The sequence below is a fragment of the Eschrichtius robustus genome, chromosome 4 (genome assembly GCF_028021215.1).
Source record: "Eschrichtius robustus isolate mEscRob2 chromosome 4, mEscRob2.pri, whole genome shotgun sequence".
Taxonomy (NCBI): Eukaryota; Metazoa; Chordata; class Mammalia; order Artiodactyla; family Eschrichtiidae; genus Eschrichtius; species Eschrichtius robustus.
In genome coordinates this window covers 89,149,714-89,165,316 of record NC_090827.1, presented here as the reverse complement: position 1 = coordinate 89,165,316, position 15,603 = coordinate 89,149,714, and positions in this window count along the sequence as shown.

Below are 15,603 nucleotides of genomic sequence, written 5' to 3'. Positions count from 1 at the left end.
GTTTATAAAGGTACATTTGTTAATGTTATATTAGCATGTTAGGTGTTTTCAGCAGGAGGGTTGCTCTGGGTGTCTAGTCTGCTCTGCTGATAGAAATAGAAGTCACTCCAGTTTACTGTTTCCCTCTTTTCTTCCCCGGGTCTTCTATGTCTTTTGCCCCAGGTTTCTGGCTTCAAATTCCAGGGTCTGCAACTGATCCATGGGTCTTGTGTACCTTCTACAGTGACTTCATATACTCCAGATTGTAACTCTAAACAATAAAGAACCCTTTTTCTTGCTGACATGGTTGGTCCTTCATTGCCTCACTAACAGATGTTATTACATGCACATTTTCTCTGTTTCTTCACTCTGGAAAGGCAGGGGAGTGGAATACTGGGAGAGGGAAAGAATAAGAGGAGAGGTGAGTGTAAAGCAAACTCCTCCCTCACTGCTTTGAGAACTTCTGGGTGCTTCTCCTCCTCTTCTTCCTCCTCCTCCTTCTTCTCTCTCTCTCTCTCTTTCACACCCACACACACACCCACACACACTTACACTTAGGGCCTTGTCCTAGACCAGGCTAACAGGGCAGGCATCTCCCTGATGATGAGACAAAAATGGTCAGAGGCTGTCCCTTCCTTTTCCAATTAAACTTTTCAATAATCAAAAGTTCGTTTCTTTATACAAACATACACATATAATTTTTCATAAATGTGAATATATCCAGAGTCTTTTTTTCCTTGTCATTTTGTGCTTGATTCTCCTCTCCTGAGCTCTTCCTTATTTCTTCTTGTTTATCAACCATGGACCTCAGCCTCCACCAAGTAACACGTATAGCCCAGGGTGTATTCTTCTAGATTTTTCTCCATGCACATGTAATCATACAAAGGACGATGTATATGATTCATACAGATGAAGACTTGCTATTATCTACTCTACAAGAATAACATATTATACACTCCTGTGTTTTTTTATTCAATATGCATCCTGGAAATCCTTTAAACCAACTGATCAAGCTCTCATTCCTTTTTTAAATTGTTCTAAAAATCTCCTTTTGTGTGGGTATGCATAATTTATTGGACAATTCCCCTACTGCTGGGCATTATTTCCAGGTGTGTCACAACAAACAAGGCTACGATAACTATCCTTGTAAACTTGTCCTTTGTACCGGTGGTTTTATGTTTGTGAGATAGATTCCCAGGAGTGGAACTGAAGGGTAGAAGGGTATGTGATATTTATTAAATTTGAATAGACACTGTCAGATTGTTTCCCAAAAGGCTGTCACAATTTACGCTTCAATCAGCAGTATTCAATCAGGAGAATACCCTCTTCACCCTACCCCATAGTTTTTATTCCATCCCATAGTCACTTGATGTTTTCAATTTAAAAACCTTTTGGCATATAATGGGAGTAAAGTGATATCTCATTGTTGCATACATTTGCATTTCCCTAACCATAACTGAGCTAAATAATTTTGCTATGTGGATTAGCTCTTTTTCTGAATTTTCTATTTACTATCTTCTGTGTATTTTTCTTGAGTTGTCCTTTTCTTTTTGTTGCCAATTTGTAAATGCTCTTTTTATATTATACATGCTAATCTTCGGTCTGTCATGTGTATTACATTTTATCCCAAATCTATTATTCTTCTACTAATTTTATTTATGGCACTTTTTGGCTCACAAATGTATAAAAATGTTTACATGATTAAATATATTTATTTTCATTTACAAGCTTCTTCTGGTTTACAATCTCAGTTTGAAAGGTATTTGTTAACCTTAGGATTATAGGTCCTAGCAAAGAGGCTCCAGAGCCATTGGGTGATAGGTACTTACACTTAGATTCCCAACCTGGCTGAGGAGGTGAAGGAGCTATTCTTTGTCATTGGGTAAAATCAGTTCTGACAATGGCCAGTGAATCTGCTTCAGGCAAATGGATCCGCCAGTGAGAACTGACCAAAGAGTGATGACATTACACCTGGGACCTGCACCATATCCAAGAGGACAACTTATATCACTACAAAATGACCTGGAGCCCAGGGGAAGAATTGAAGGAGAGGAGGGAGACTGTCAAGGAAGTGCCCTTCCTTCTCCCAGAAATAGAGTAGGACTTGAGAGCTCTAAGTCCAAGTGTGGATGAGGAAATGAAAACTCAGAGAGATGATAAGACTGCCCCAAGGTCTCACAGCTTGTTCAGTGGCAGAGATGGAATGTAAATCGTGTCTTCTAACTCAAAGATCTGTGCTTTTCTCAGATTTCATAGATACAACTCTTGTAGAATTTTGGCCATAATCATGATAACATCGTTGAAAGCTTACTATGTGGCAGACACTCTTCTAAGCACTTTGCATGTAATAACATATTTCATCCTCACAAAAGTCTATCAGATCGGAGATGGTATTTTCTCTATTTTTAAAAGGAGGGAACTGAGGCATAGAGAAATTAAATATCTCATCCAAGGTTCCAATGTTAGAAAGTGATAGAGCTTTGATCCAAAAACCTATACTACTAACATTATGCTACCCAGTCTTCTGACATAAGTTGTCTGCCTCTCTTCCTCTATTTTGCTTTCTATCCTTTGTAAGATAGATTTATTGGTATATGTATTTCTTACATTTGTTTGCTTTTTCTTCACTGTGTTATTTTTTATTTTTTTATTTTTTTAAATTTTTGGCTGTGTTGGGTCTTCGTTTCTGTGCGAGGGCTTTCTCCAGTTGCGGCAAGCGGGGGCCACTCTTCATCGCAGTGCGCGGGCCTCTCACTATCGCGGCCTCTCTTGTTGCGGAGCACAGGCTCCAGACGTGCAGGCTCAGTAGTTGTGGCTCACGGGCCCAGCTGCTCCGCGGCATGTGGGATCCTCCCAGACCAGGGCTCGAACCCGTGTCCCCTGCATTGGCAGGCAGACTCTCAACCACTGCACCACCAGAGAAGCCCCACTGTGTTATTTTTAAGGGTGTTTTTCTGCCACGACAGTGAGTTTAGTTGAATAAAGTTCATTGGGTGGGAAATTGTCCCATGGCTAGGCCTCAGTTATTGATGGAATGATTGACCTTATGAAATGTATTTGCTGATGTTCTGGATTACAAAAACAAACAAAGTGAAAAGGAAGAGTTGGAGAGGAGACACAAAGTAAAGACACAGAGACTTCCTGGAGTTTGCCATCCATCTCCACTCTGGGCTTGCTGGGCTCTCAGAAGTTTTCCCAGACCCTTCCGGTTGATCCCAGATTGAGCAGAGTTGTTTAGGGTATTGATCATTAGCTGTGCTGGCTGTTGCTCAAGAATAAGGAAAGATATCTAAAACAAAATAAAATGCAGAGTGCGGTTTTCCCAGTCTCTGCTGGCATGCTCACACTGCTGAAGAGGTTTAGGACTTCTTTTCTTCTAGTAGAGTTAACACATAATTTTTAAGCATTTGCTGTGTGCAGAGCATGATGGCAGGCATTGTTAGGGACCCATGAATGCATTAGTCTTCGTCTGTGCTTAATATCCTTAGGGAGGCAGATATATACTAAGTTTGACAAAAAATTGACTTTGTTGTGTCCCACTAGAGGGTAAATCAAAACACAAAGGGAATGTAGGAGAGGGAGAGGCGAATTTTTGATGGGGGGTATGGGAAAGCCATCTTAGTGTGATGGATTTATAAAAAAAAGTAAAACATTATATTTGAACAGGCAGATTTGTGAGAGCTGGGGGAAGAGAATAGAGGGTAATGATTTTCTCAGGAGTCAGGAAACCTGGGTTCTACCTCCATTTCTATAATCCTTACCAGGTGTGTGATCTTAGGCAAATCACTATCTCTCTGAGACTCTGGTTTTTCACCTTTAATGTGGGGATATTAAAAAGTAGCTAACCAAGAGGTACAAACTTCCAGTTATAAGATAAGTCCTGGGGATGTAATGTATAGCATAGTGACTACTGTTAATAATGCTGTGTTGTATACTTGAAAGTTGCTAAGAGAATAGATCTTAAAAGCTCTCATCACAAGAAAAAAATTGTAACTGTGAGATGGATGTTAATTAAACTTATTGTGGTGATCATTTCACAATATATACATATATCAAGTCATTATGTGGTACACCTTAAACTAATACAATGTTATACATCAATTATATCTCAGTAAAACTGGGGGGAAAAGGACCTACCTCATAGGTTTGTTGGGAGGATTTTAGCTCAGTATCTGGCACATTGGAGGTTCTCAGTAAATGCTCGAAATGAAGTGCATGTGCGTGTGAGTGTGTGTGTGTGTGTGTGTGTGTGTGTGTGTGTGCTTGAGTGCGCATGTGTGTGGTGTTGGGAAAGTGCTTGCTGTTGGACAGGATGGTGGGAGCAGGGAGGTGGGAGGGCTATAGTTATGGTGGGTATGGGTGGGTAGTGTTGAAAAAAACTGGGGAAGGAAGATGTAGTGGGAGAAAAGACTAGAAAGTGAAATAAGAATCAAAGAGTAGAAAATCTTAGATTTTACTCTGTAGGAAACATGAAGCCAACATTGTTTTTCATCAGGTGATTAGAAAGAGCTCTTAGGTCCTGGAAGAAATGACCAGCCCCTGTGCTTGGATACTCCACTATTTACTCGGCACCTATTCAAGTGTGGCAGATTGATACCACTCTCTCAAAAATATTCCCCAATCCCACCCTTTCTCTCTCTCTCTCTCTCTTTTTTAAAAACAATATTACTACTACATTTTAAAAAATTTATTTATCTATTTTTGGCTGCTCGTTGCTGCGGGCTTTCTCTAGTTGCCAGGAGCGGGGGCTACTCTCCGTTGAGGTGCACGGGCTTCTCATTGTGGTGGCTTCTCTTGTTGCGGAGCACGGGCTCTAGGTGCACAGGCTGCAGTAGTTGTGGCACATGGGCTCTAGAGCACAGGCTCAATAGGTGTGGCGCACTGGCTTAGTTGCTCCGCGGCATGTGGGATCATCCCGGACCAGGGCTCGAACCCGTGTCCCCTGCATTGTCAGGTGGATTCTTAATCACTGTGCCACCAGGGAAGTCCCATCTCTCTCTTCTTTAAAGGCTGTCTTTCCCTTGTGTTTTGAGGCCTGGAGGCAAAGGTGATTTGAGCTTTTGAAAAAAACCCAGGAAACTATGTTTCACCCAGTTACGTCCTCCAAACCAGCTCTTCCTAAGGTTCCTCATACATGCTCCCAAAATTAATGGGGTTACGGGGAGAGCTTCATAAGGTTAGCAGAAAATGTCAAACCACATGAGACTTGATTTACTTCCATGGAACCGTCTTTTCTTCCCTGGTACAATACCCTGCAAAATTGTAAAGAAGGTATAGGAGCTATTAAATCAATCCCAGAGGAGCCTTCTTGTTGCCAACCCATTCTCTGGAGATTAGAATCCTGAGGGCAGATTTAGGGAATTGAAATCCGAATCTGTGTAGTTGCCAACGTGTCCTGCCTTGGCCTGCCAAATTCAAGGCTGAACTTTTGTGAACTTTCTTTGCAACAGTTTGAATCTGCTCCCTTTGTGCCATGCAATGCCAACTTATGGCACTACTGAATACAGGGTTTCAGGGAACTGTACCAGGCCAGTGAGCTTATTTCAGCCTCGAAGCTTGATGGCCAACGTTAAATCTATGGCACAGGCAATCTTTTCTGATTAAAAAGCTTCTAGGGACTCAATCTAGCACCACTCTTCTTTATTACTGCTCTTCAGAAGAAAGTCTAAGAATTGCACCTATTGTGGGAGTTAAGATTTTGAGTCAATGATTAATGGTACGGTTGCGTGTGTTTTCTTTCTGAATTAACCCATATGACCCATGGCATCTGCACCTTGTGTTAACCATTAGACACACAAATGAGCGCTGTATTTATCTGGGTGGTGGAGTTCTAATGCTCCTTGTTTCACTTTGCAGTGAGAAAAGGCCGTGATCAGTGGGCCTTTTCCATGAGAGCCAGGCTGGGGGCTGCCTTCCTTCCTCTGGTTTGAAGAAGTTCTGTTGGCCTCTGTTTGCTCCCGGACTGATGCTTGTCGCAGCGGGGCCTCCTTTCAGTGTTTCATATAAAAGTCCCTTTGATTGTGTGGCCTGCTAGCGCTTCACTAACCAATCTAGACCCAGCAGAGGCTGTTTTGCACTTCTGATAAAATCAGGCACCTTTCTTTACACGTGTCTGCTTTCCTTACAGCAAGTGTTATTTATTTCCTATTCTTCAAACTCTTTCCATGCTTAATGGGGGAAAAAGTTTGTCTCTGGAGGTACTCTTGCCAAGTTATTAGCTTTAGATAAATTCAGCTTGAATTTGAGCAAGAAAATACAAACTCTGGCTATCAGTTTTTCTGGAACTCCTCTTCCTGCCAGGAGCAATGTGAGCTCTGCCCCCTCTCTCCCAATTGCTTTCACTGCATTGCCTGAAATTGTGTGTGTTTGTGTGGTGTGTGTGTGCGTGTGTGTGTGTGTGTGTAAGTGCTTGTAATGCTGTGGGGAAGTGGGAAGGAGGGATGCGGGAGGCTTAGTTCATAGTCCTCTGGCTTTGGATAGGATCGCCTTCATATTATTTGTTCCCTTAATAAGAATTGGGTGGCAGGGGGAGCAGAGAGAGAGTGAGTTGGGAGGTTAGGATTTACTTTAAGGTCTTTGTTTTATTTCATGGCTTCAATTTGTTTTAAGGGTTGATATTTAATTTATTTTGAGATTCAAATAATATTAAATGAGGATATGGCTTTTTTATGCTTATTGAAAGAAAGCATGACTTTATTTAAATGGAAATGTATTTGACATACAACATTGTGTACATTTAAGATGTACAATGCATTGCTTTGATACATTTATATATTGTAATGTGATTGCTGTTGCAGCCATGGTTTGCCACCTCGATCATGTCACATAATTACCATTTCTTTTCTGTGGTGGGAAATAATTGAGATCTAGTCTCAGCCACCATGATGATTATAACACAATATTGTTGTCTATATTCACTATACTCTGTGTTAGATCTCCAGGACTTATTTATGTACTAGTTGCCATTGTGTACCCTAAACAACATTTTTTCTATTGCCCTACCCTTCAGCCAAGAAAGCAGGAATTTAAAAGGCTGGGGAATGTTAGTATAAAGTCTCCTAATATAAAGGGTTCCCTCATGTGGATCTTCTCTGAAGGGAAATCCACTCATATTTTTAATGCCCAGCTCACATGGCTCCCCCTCTGAGAAATCTGCCCGGACCAACCCAGCCGAGAATCCTTCTTCTTCTAAAAATCCTGCTGGGGCTTCCCTGGTGGTGCAGTGGTTAAGAATCCACCTGCCAATGCAGGGGACACGGGTTCCAGCCCTGGTCTGGGAAGATCCCACATGCCGCGGAGCAACTAAGCCCGTGCGCCACAACTACTGAGCCCGTGTGCCACAACTACTGAAGCTGGCGCACCTAGAGCCCCTGCTCCACAACAAGAGAAGCCACCGCAATGAGAAACCTGTGCACCACAACGAAGAGTAGCCCCCACTCGCCGCAACTAGAGAAAGCCCGCGCGCAGCAGCAAAGACCCAACACAGCCAAAAATTAATGAGTGAATGAATTAATTAAAAAAAAAAATCCTGCTGCACTTAGTTTGAAGCTTCCTTTAAACAGTGTTTTTCTACTGCTGTTATGTATACACATCTCCAAAGTTTATACGTTTTTGTACTTCTGCATGGATTTTGCACAAATGTGAGCGTATACCAGATCGTATGGATTCAAAAAATATTTATGGTGTAAAAGAAAACGATGATCCAAAAATTCTGAGGAAAAAAAAAGAGAAAAAAAAGATAGTGTGGTTAGATGAATATACAGGAAAAAGACATAAATTGTAGAGGACATCTTAGGTATCTGCCAGCCACAGAGTCTTGCCCTACGGCTGCAGAGGACAGAGGAACGCTCTTCCCTCAGTAGGAGGAAAAGAGAGGAGCACACAGTAAGGTCCCAGGGGAGCTGGGGAGCAGCATGGGGTGGGGGTCCTCCGCCCCTAGGGCTCTCAGTTCTGCAAGGTCTGTTCTCAGTGGCCAGTGTCTTTTGGCTTTTCCTGTCCTATTTACTCTGGGCTCCTCAAAGCCAGATTTTCTAAGTTTGTTGATTCTGAACCCGAAGTTTCAATTTGTCCACAGTTTCTTCTGAAAACCTACCAAGAATCTTCTGGACCCTATTGTGGGCTAAGGGTCCACAACTGTGTGCTGCTTCTTAAATGCTTCTTTCCTTTTCTATCTCAGACCACTGTATGTGGGGATGGGGGCAAAGGGGACTTGTTATATGTCCATTTTGCATCTATCATCAGGTTCTTACAGCTAGTTGTCTCTTTAACATCTTCCCTTGGATGTCTGGTAGGCATCTTAAACTTCATGTGTCCGAAACCAAACTCTTGACCTTGCCCGGTACCAACCTGCTTCTCTCCTCATTGTCCTATTTCAATACATGTCAGATCCAGCCCCCAGCTGTTCAGGCCTGTTGTCTAACAGTCATCTTGATGCCTCTCTTTCTTTCAAACTCCACATCCAGTACATCATCTGTACCTTCAGAATATATTCTGAATCCACCTGTTCTCCTCTCAGCACCTCTCCCGCTCCTATTGGGCTTGGAGCCGCCATCATCTTTTGCCTGGATTATTGCAGTAGCATCTGCCTGGATTCCCTGCTCTGTCCTTGCTCTGCCTCCGAGATCTCAGCAGCTAGAATGAGGGTCAAGTCATGTCATTCCCTGCTCAAAACCTTCCAGTGGTTTCCTCAGAATCTCTTAGAATGCAATCAGAAGCTCTTTCTAGCGCCTGCCAAACCTTGTATGATCTACATACCCACCCTCTCGATTTCATCTCCTATTATTCACCCCTCCACGCAGACCTCCTTGCTGTTTCTTAAACATGCAGGCTGTTTAAGACCCTGCCTCAGGTCGCACTTTCTACTTAGAATGCTCTTTCTCCAGCTATGAAGTCACCTTATCAGAGAGGACATCCCTGTACACTCTACCCAAAACTCTGAAATTTCTTCTTAGTCCTTCACATTTACTACATATACATTTGTCAACTGTGTTATTTTGCCACCCACTTGAATAAAAACTCTATGAAAGCAGAGACTTTCTTTTGTTTGCTCTACCTGGAACTGATCCCAGCACAGAGTAGGAACTCAGTAAATCCTGGCTGAATGAACCCCGTGAGGTGTAGAGAGGAACACTCTGGATGGGTGTTGCAGGATGCTGTGTCCTGCAGCAGCTGTTGGGGTCTAAGAAATGAGCAAAAAGGCCACAAAGCATATGGTAGGGCAAACCCAGCTGTGCTGAGTCCTTCTTCTCTCATCCCTACCATGAATGGTTCAGCTGTTTTGTTTTATTTTCGCAAGAGAATGCGGTAACATCCGTGACTAGTCAAGTTAGTTTTTTCTTGGAGTAGGTCAATAACTTATGCCGTTGACATGTCTCTGTGTGTAATATCCTAAAGATCTTTCCCAACTTCCAACTATGTCAGGGTAAATAACTGTTCCATATTTGAGCTTGTTCAGGCACACACATCCTCACTGCTGGCTACAAACGTAACATGACCCGTACTCTCCAGCCAAGAGGCTGACCCTCTATTCTGGGCGCCACTAAGAAGATCCAATGTTCTCATGACGTCCCAAACAGCTTTTGCCAATGGTTTAGGAACTCTGATTTGTATTTCAAGTTTTTTTGGATTCTCTTATTTTTTAAAACTACTACAACAACAGCAATAATAATAGTAATTTAAAAAACCCTTAAAGATTATTTCAGAGATTATATTACTAAATATCTAATAGAGTAATATTTCCTAATACCAAATGTTAGGAAATCTTGAATATATAGCTAGACCTAAAAACTGTATTCTGGTATGAATTTCAGATGGTGGATTCAATGTGCTTACCTAAGTTAGCTTTCTCCCCAAACCCAGCTAAAATGACAGCAAGACTTTTTTTTTTTTTTTTTTTTTTTAAGAATAAACTCACAAGGACAGGACAGAGAGGGCAGGAGAAGAGACAACAGGAACACAATTTTGGAAGTTGGACAAAAATGAACACCTAATAGCTGACTTAGCAGATTGGAAAAAGCTCAAACTGGCAATGAGGAAAGCTGCCAACTAACTTGCAGAAGGCATAGATGTTTCTGGAACTGTCACGAAGGGGGAGCTAATAGAGGCAGTAGGGTGAAACCTATCTGAGAAAGTTTTGGATCTCTGTATCACCTTCCCCCAACGCATCCCTCTGAGGGTCATGCTTACCTGAAGAGTATTTGGAAGTTTATTCTCTGGAAAGACAATCTCCAGTTGGGAGATAACATGTAGATGGGCACTATGGCCAGAAGAGGAGGATTAAGTGACTATATGGAGACTGAACACTTACCAGTGTTCCCCCCTCCAAATTGGCAGGGGACAGTTTAAGCAAGGCGCCCGCGATAGAGGGAAAATGAGCAACAATTAGACCTCAGTGAAGGAGCCTCTGTAAGCAGCAGGGTCTTGGCCCTTGACAGAATGATAGGCACAATGTTTAACAACCAGGAAGGGCACCAGCCAGTCAGAAAGATACCAGACACACACAGCTGGAAAGGCCATACCCAGTCCTGCATTGTCTGGTTGTTCAGGCAGTACACTGCACAAATACTGGCAGTAGCCTGGCCACATCAGAGCACGCAAGCTGAATATCAGTTCTAGTCTTGGGTGATCTGTCCACATTTCTGATGTGACTTGTGTGCCTTATAGATAGAGCCCAGGAGACCCCCAGAATTATGACTTTTGTGATTGGTTATTCTAAGACTGGGAACACAGCAGGATCACCCTGCTGGTCCCAATTTTTCCCCCTGACATTTCATATTAGTCAATTGATTTTCGACTCATAACTGTTAATGAAATAAGCACAAGAAGCAGTTCCTGCTGGGAAAAGAAAGATAAATATTCCAAGCCTGTCTCCAAATTAGTGTAGTCGAAAAACGATGTTAATTGAAAACAGTTTAACTCAGCAAAACTCACAAGCACAAAGTTCTTTCCAATGTGTTTGCTAAATTAATCATTTTAACATTTCTCCTGCGTTCTTAAAGCAGGATCATTTGCAAATGAGTGAACCTGACTTTGCCACTTTCCATTGCTTTACAGGATGGGGGAGGAAGAAGGGAGAGAGGTAGGTCTAGGATTCTGATACAGTAAGGCATCTAGCCCTCCCCTTCCTTACCTGAGTACTTACTTTGAACTGTCATCTTAGGTTAATGAGCTTCAAGCTTGTCTAAGAAAATGCCAGCCTTTCATGTAACAGGGCTAATTTCTTTAAAGTCTGAATTTAGGCAAAGTTTAAAAAAAAAAATCACAGTTATTAACCTACTGCCTGATCTACCTTTTAAGCCTTCTGGAATCTTGCATTTCAACTGGGTTTTCATCATTTATTGTGGATGAGTGATCCAGAAAGTTAATGTGCTCCTTTTTATACATAGTCTAGTTGTAAATCATTCACTAGTTCCCTAACTGGTCCTTAGGTAGGGAGAGAAGGAAATGCTTTTAGGCCCAAAGCCCCTCCCTTCTGTGCAGGCATTCCCTGTGACCGCCTGGATTTCTACAGAATTTTTGCTCTCTCGGGTCTGGCTACAGACCTGCGCTCTGAGTGCGTGTCTTTCCACAGGGGTCAGACCAGCTTAGATGCTTCTACGGGCTCTTTCTTGAGGTGGAGCTGTGGGTGTGGCGTAGCTGCAACCAAAAGTAATTTCATCCTGATGAACCAGATGGTCGGGACTGGTGTCGGCAGGGCGGATCCCTGCTTGCTGTTGCCCAAGCCCAAGGTCAGAGCCTGGAGTCACACTCTTTATCTACGGCTCCTGACCCAGGGTCAGTATGCCAGTAAAGCTGGATGTTTCAGATAGCCCTCGTGATGTGTCTGGACACCGGACTGTGGAACGGGGTTCCACGGATGTTGGTCATCATCTGGCAGTATTAGAGTGTTCAAGTTTGTTTTTTGGAAAAATCTGGAAGGGTTTCGGGTTCATCCCCCAGTGGGTTAAAAAAGGCTTCCCTGAGACAAATGACCTCTTGAATACTCACGTTAGTGTTAGCAGGCCAATCTTCTTAGTTCGGATTCCCAGTAACCTCCCGGCGGCAATTTAAGTTTTTGTTCCCAGCCAGCCCCTGCCCTTTTCCCAGCAGCGCTGTCCTCTGAACCTGTGCACATGGCTGAGGCCACTGCTGGGCTTCCACCAGGTGTGTGAGGCCCGCCTGCAAGTCCCTGTCACTTGTCCAGGGCCCTGATCTTGGCTTTCTTGGGGAAGCTCTCACCTGGCCTGGCATGTGTAACCCTGGCGAAAGAGTTACAGAGCTACTCCTGTCAGTTTCCTATACCCCAGCCTGAGATTCAAATTCAGTTTCAGAGTTATTAAGACAGTAAAGATAGGCCCTGTGTGTCTCTGCCAAACACCAGCCGAGGGTGAATTTCCCAAACATCAACCCTTGAAGGAATCTTTCTTCCAAACGATCGAGCTAGTGAGGACCCTCTAGGTCTTACTATTCTGGAAACCTGGTTATTGGTTCAGTCCAATGCATATAAACCCACTTCTATAAAAAGGGCCTGACACTCAGATAGATCTCAGCGCCTTCACTTCCTAGCTGCGTGATCTTGGAGGGATTCTTTAATCATTCTGAGTTTTAAGTTCCTTGTTTGTTAAATGGGGATAATAACATCTACTCTGTAGGGGTGGGTTGTTGGAAGGATTCAGTGAAATAATATGTCAGGAGCAGGTGGAGAGAAAGCACTTAATACATGGAAAGGGTGTCGCTATTAAGTAACATGTGCCATCTATGGACGAGGCACTGGGCACAAAGGTAAAAGTCCTCGCACAGTTTATGGCCCAGGGAGGAAGTTGGACTTATGAACAGATGGCTTCAATAGGGTGGGAGCAGAAAGTTAGAGACGCACAGATGGCACTAGGGCAGCGCGGCTGAGTGCAGCTGCGAACCTGGTACTGCTGGAGTTTCTTTGCCTTGTTTTGTAATTGCCTGATAGTGATGTGTTTTCCGGCTAGGTGGAGTCCTGGGTGTAACTAGGTGGGGCAGGTGAGGCCAGAGGCCAGGTGCAGCCTGGGGAAGAGGTTGTGAGGCCCTGCCGTACGCAGCCTACAGGGATGCAACTACTTCCCGCAGAGGCGAGACCCCATTGTCAATGTTGGCAGTGAGGTTCTAGACAGTCCACGGCATTGCCTCATCCCTCTTCCCTTAGTCCGGACTGAATGTGAAAATACCTGCAGTTGCACCTGTGGCTGAGAAGTTCTTTCTCGTCTTTCCCCAGATGTTCCCCAGATGTGCAGTCTGCTCATTGTGGCTGTAGTCACGGAAACTGCCTTGCTGTCATCTCTACTGCTCACTGGCACCTTTTACCACTAGCTGTTTTTGTGGAGGCTCAAGCTGTTAATGACTTGAAGTTCTCAGAAAAATTCAAACCCTGGGCCCAGCGAAGGGCATGGTGAAAATGGACGTGATGAATTTCCTTAAGTGTTCGGTGACTCTTGGGTTTGACCATGAACTCAGCAGTCTGGCCTTGGAGCTGTGTACAGTCTGGCTCTCCTGATCTTCCCATTGACTCTCTCCACAGTTCAGATTCCATTCCATTCAGCCTCTATACCTTAGTTCCTTCTATTTGAAATGTTGTCTTTTTCTTGACTCCCTCAGATTGGATACAGTGCTTCTCTTTTATGAAACCACTCCAGCAAAATTTTGGCACTCCTCTCAAAATATTTTACTTGTGTTGTCTTTAATTACAGTTATGTAAATACTCATCCTTTCCATGAGATGGTAAGCTAGTAAGTTGAGAGTAGGAAGCATGCCTTCTCCCCTTTGTACGTAGGATGTGCTCAATAAATATTTATTGAACTAAAGGAAATTAAAAAAACATGATTAAACACCTACAGGGCACCAGATGGTGACTGGAGAGGTCTCTGAGCCGCAGCCCCAGTTTTCATAAGTCTTCATGACTCGAGCTGGTCTTGGGTTATAAACATTAAATTCATTTGGAGCCTTCAGAGTATTTAGTGCTTGCCCTTGCTGCGGCTAATGTTAACTTTAGAAATTGATAACGAGCAATAGAAAATAAGGTGTCTGTGGGTAGCAGTGATTAACAATATCCTCTGTAGAAGGGCTGGTGTTGGGTATCTGGGGTTTCTGCAGGTATGTTATATGATGGGTAAATCAGTAATTTCTGTTCAGACTGCTTTCCCCACCTGACAAGTCATTCTACAAATACCTTGGATGGATCAATGAAACTCATCACCTATAGGGTGTCTTAGATTTCAATTCAAGAGCAAGAAAAATACCAGAGGGTAGGTTTGGAATATAACTCCGTATGGGACTGGATTAGTCAGTTTTTATTGCGATAGTGTTGTGTAACAAACAACCTCAAGATCTTGATGGACTTCAATAACAAATATACGTTATTCGTTCATGTAGCATGTCAGTAGCTGTGAGTTGTGCTGTGGTTTAGGGCTGCCCCCATATTATCTTCTTATTTTGGGACCTGGGCTGAAGGAACAGCCCCCACTGGCCTGCAATGTTCCCATATTGGAGGATAGGTGTTCAAGACAGCCGGCAGATGTTTGGAATGCCTCTTCAAGGCTTCACTTGAAATTGGCATGTCATCACTTCGGCCCACATTCTATTGGCCAAATTATTTTACATGGCCAAGTCCCCAATGAATGGGGCAGAAATTGGGGGAGAGGAGAGAGCAAAATAAATGTTTGCTAAATTATAATCTAGTCGACCACAGGGACACTTAGAATATTTTTATTCCTTCTGCTGGTGGAGGTGTAAACTCCTGGGAGAGAGAGACCAATTACCTTGCTCTTTGCCAGGCACATCGACACTCGGCACATGTTTGTTGAGTGAATAATTGAACTGTCATGGCTCAGTTTAACTAGGTGTATGGTCTTTCTCCATTTGCATCTGTTTTTCATGGAGAAAGTCATTCCTTTTAGAAACACAGACCAGACGGGCGTTGTATGTCATTAGAAGCTCTAATCCTATGTTTGCTGCTGTCCTTGCAGTGGTGCTATCAGGAGGGCAGAACCTGTGGATGGAGTCATCCTGGGGAGGACCAGTGAGTGAGAGGATGTAAAGAGGTGGCTTGGGTTGTTCCCCACCCACTGCCACACCCAGCGTGGGACCAGCAGTAGATGGAAAGTAAATAGGAGGTTCAGCCTGGTGAGGCTTCCCCCACCCAATAAGAAGGATTGGGTGTGCCTTGCTGAGGGAAGCTCTTTATATAAAAGTTTAAACTTACAATGTGGGTAGTTGGGGAGGGGCTATTTCTGCTGCAGAAGCTTGCTTATTTCAAGAGAACTTACAGCCGGATTGCTTTAACTAGTGCAGTGGGGAAGGCAAGAAGTCTGGAATTTGGAGTTTGGAATCCAGCAGGGCTGTGCTGGAGCCCGAGCTCTGCTCCTCGCTGTGTGGCCTTGGGCAAGTCACTGCACCTCTCTCAGCCTCAGTTTCCTCGACTGCAAACTGGGCAGAATGATAATACTTCTTTCAAGGGCTCCTGTAAGGATTAAATTAGCTGATGTATATAAAGTTCTCAGTACAGTGCCTCATATGTAGAAAACATAGTAGTTGGAAGCTACTATTACTATTGCTATCAGCATCACCGTCATGATTTTGAACACATTGTCCGAATTTCAAATGTTATAGACTTTCATTAAA